Raw genomic sequence first — 3,400 nt, 5'->3', positions numbered from 1 at the left:
GCCCTCCCTCCCGGCGGCGCCAACTGTCAGACATTCCTCCCTCGGCCCGGGCTGCCCACCCCGGAAGCGCGTCCCTCGCCGCCGGAAGTTGAACTGACCCGTCTGCGGCCGCTCTAGCCCGCCTGGCCACCACCAGCGAGAGTGCGGCGGTAACCGTCACGTGACCACCCACCGGCTCCCCGGCGCTTCCCCCCGCCCTGTGCTAGCGAGGACCGCGGCCAATGAGAAAGGCACATGCCTGGCCCCGCCGCCCGCAGTCTAGCCGGAGTGCGCCTGCGCGCGGCTGGGGGCGATCAGGCGTGGCTCCAGCCTCTGAAAGGTGCGATTGGGGCTGGGTCCGGGAGTGGGAGACGTGGAGTGCAGGTACTGTGCGATCTGGGGGCGAGGCGCCTCGGCTGCCCACCTTGTGTTGTCCTCCCGTCTATAATGCATTGCTCCCTTATGTCGTCCTCGGTCTCTTTATGCCGCTATTCCTCTCCTTATGTTGCATATCACTTAAATCGCCACCGCTCCCCTTCTGTCACCATCACCCTTATGTCGCCATCACCCCGCTAACTTGCTTTTGTCCCCCTTAAGTTCTCATTGCCTCCATATGTTGCAGTCACCCCTTTTTACGTCGTCATCATCTTGTGTCACCTGCACTCCTCCTTTGTTGCCATTTTTCCTTTATGAAATCCTCACTTCTTTTATATCGTCATCGTACCCCCATGTCACCTTCGAATAACTACTGTCACCATCCCTCTCCTTAATCGCGCTCATGCAAGCCTTATGTCATCGTTGTCCTGTCTTCGCTTCTCCCGTGTCACCGTGGCTCCTCTGACAGCCACCATCCATGCCTCGTGCTTACAGGAGCCACCCAGCCTTACAGTCGTTTTTAGTCCCTCCGTGTCTCCGTGTCTCCGTCGTTTCCCTGTGTCACATCTCACATACTCTTACCCTATGGGGCACTAGAGCCCATGACCAGGGGTGCACCGGAATCCCAGCTCCACCTCTAAACCTCTGCGTAACCCTTGACCACTTTTATCACACCTTTCCAATCCCAGCTTCCTCATTTGTAGATGTACACATGGACACCTACAGCAGGGATGAGTGTAAAGATTCTGTGAGTTTATCCTCTTGACAAGCTCAGCTTGACGTGGCATGTTGGGGTAGTACTGTTGTTAATCATGTCGTCCTCATCCAGTCATCTTCATCACCCCCTCATGGCCACTCACCCCCTTCCTCTGCTGTCCTCGTCATACCCGTGTTGTCATCATACTCTTCATACCACGATACCCTCTGCCTCAGCAGCCATGCCACCTCATCATCTCCATGCTGCCTTCACTTCTGCCACATCACTACCCCTGAGGGGGTGGCACCACAGACCTTGTTTCTGTAAATACTTAATCCCTCTCTCGATACTGTTGGATTGAGTGACTCCCCCAACACCCCCCCCCAAATGAGAGCTTTTAGCTAGTGCTGTGGGAGTTGAGAAGGGCTTGTCTGGGAGACACTATAGAAGGTTAGACCCAGACCTCCCTGGACTTTTAGAATTAGGGCTGTGGCGAGATGAGGCTGGCCCCCCTCCACCCCCATATTCAGTCAAACCTCAACAGTCCTGAATTCCCAGGCAAAGAAGCGTCTCATTCACTCAGCTTGTCTTAGTGAGGCAGTGGAGTACAATGGTTAGCAGTGTGAACACCCTGGTTCCAATCGTGGTTCTGCACTCAGTGCTTAAATAGCTATATGACTTGGGTAGATGGCTTAACCTCCCTGTGCCTCAGTTACTGTATCTGGAAATGGGAACGGAAATACAAGTCATTTATTCAGCACGTTTCTTTTTCTTTTTTTTTTTAAGTCGGAGTCTCACTCTGGTAACCAGGCTGGAGTGCAGTGGCACACTCACAGCCACCGCAGCCTCGACCTGCTGGGCTAAGGTGATGCTTCAGCTTGAGCCTTCCAAGTAGCTGGAACCACAGACATGCGCCACCGCACCCAGCTAATTTTTTGATATATTGTACAGATGAGGTCTTGCAAGTTGCCCAGGCCGGTCTCGAGCCCATGGGCTCAGTCGGTACTCTCGCCTCAGCCTCCCAAAGTGCTGGCATTACAGGTGTGAGCCACCGTGCCCAGCTAGCACATGTTTCTTAAGCATGTACTATGTGTCTAACACCATGCTAGGCATTGAGGACATATCAGTGAATAAAACACAAAAATCCCCAGTCCGGTGGAGTTTATAGTCTAGTGGTTACCCCCTAGAGACAATGAGCAAACTGGTGAGTAGAAGGGGGATGAGAATTTGGGTCAAGATTGTAGTTTTAAACAGAGTGGTCAGCAGCCGGGCTCGGTGGCTCAGCCTGTAATCCCAGCACTTTGGGAGGCCAAGCCTGTGGGTTCGATACCAGCCTGAGCAACTTGGCGAGACCTCGTTTCCACAATAAGATAAAAAATAGCCAGGCGTGGTAGCGCACATCTGTAGTTCCAGCTACTCAGAAGGCTGAGGCAGAAGGATTGCCAGAGGCCAGAATGTCGACACTGGGGTGGCCGTGAGCATGTGTGCCACTGCCTTCCAGCCTGGGAGAAGGAGTGAGACTCCAACTCAAAAAAAAAAAAAAAGAGTGGTCAGGTAAGAGAAGCTGACATTTGAATAAAGACTTGAAGGAGAGGAGAGAGTGACATGGCTATCTGGGGGAACAGCATGCCAGGCAGAGAGAGCAGCAGATGCAAAGGCCCTGAGGCAGGAGCATGCTTGGGAAATAGCAAGGATGTCAGTGAGGGAGGAGGGGGCAGGAGATGAGGCTGGAGGGCTGCATGGGCCATGGAGAAGACTGGCTTTTACTCCGAGTGAAGTGGGAGCCATCGGAGGATTTGGAGCAGAGGAGGGATGCAATCCAGTGTGACGTGAAGCCATCACTCTGAGCAGTGGCGACTCCAGACATCTATCCAGGATGGGTTGGCAAGAGACAAGAGGCAGTCTTGTTGGAAGGAGAGCCAGAGTCTTCTCCAGGCTGCACTCACATACCCTTTCTATTTGGAGAAAGCTTCAACTATCTCTGTCAGAGATCTGGTGGGAGAGGAGGGGCTGATGGAGTTTTTGAGAAGCCAAAGCTACCTCTGGGTTCAGTTGCTTTAGGGGAGGGCGGACAGGCAGTTATGGATCTATAGATGGTAAACAACAGGAGAGGCAGCTAACCCTGGATCCTTGGGGCAGCTTGGGTTCAAATCCGGGCTCCACCATTTCTTGGCTGTGTCCCTTTGTACTAATGACTGAACCTCTCTGAACCTTTCATTCCCATATATGTTAAATAGAATTATAAAAAGGACTGCTGTGAGAATTAAATATATAAAGTGTGCCGGGCATGATGGCTCATGGGAGGCCTTGGGAGGCCAAAGCAGGAGGATCGCTATATAATAAATAAAT

General features: G+C 52.8%; 2 protein-coding genes across 5 annotated transcripts in view; one reads left to right on the top strand and one right to left on the bottom strand.

Moving 5' to 3' along the window:
• The window catches only part of CUNH19orf47 (chromosome unknown C19orf47 homolog), a 26,624-nt gene extending 26,460 nt beyond the window's left edge, over positions 1–164 (bottom strand). Inside the window, exon 1 of the mRNA XM_008069896.1 lies at positions 80–164. The gene's annotated coding sequence lies outside the window, so the exon portion shown is untranslated. The remainder of the gene's footprint in view (positions 1–79) is intronic.
• PLD3 (phospholipase D family member 3) overlaps positions 150–3,400 on the top strand; it is a 24,821-nt gene continuing 21,570 nt past the window's right edge. Inside the window, exon 1 of one of the 4 annotated variants that reach the window (XM_008069872.2) lies at positions 150–319. The gene's annotated coding sequence lies outside the window, so the exon portion shown is untranslated. Of the gene's footprint in view, positions 364–3,400 lie in introns of all 4 variants that reach the window. The other 3 variants (XM_021718067.1, XM_008069860.1, XM_008069883.2) reach the window with 3 other exon arrangements.

This window comes from Carlito syrichta, unplaced genomic scaffold (genome assembly GCF_000164805.1).
Source record: "Carlito syrichta isolate Samal-C Ts95f unplaced genomic scaffold, Tarsius_syrichta-2.0.1 Scaffold111498, whole genome shotgun sequence".
Taxonomy (NCBI): Eukaryota; Metazoa; Chordata; class Mammalia; order Primates; family Tarsiidae; genus Carlito; species Carlito syrichta.
This window is presented reverse-complemented; position numbering and strand designations above follow the sequence as displayed.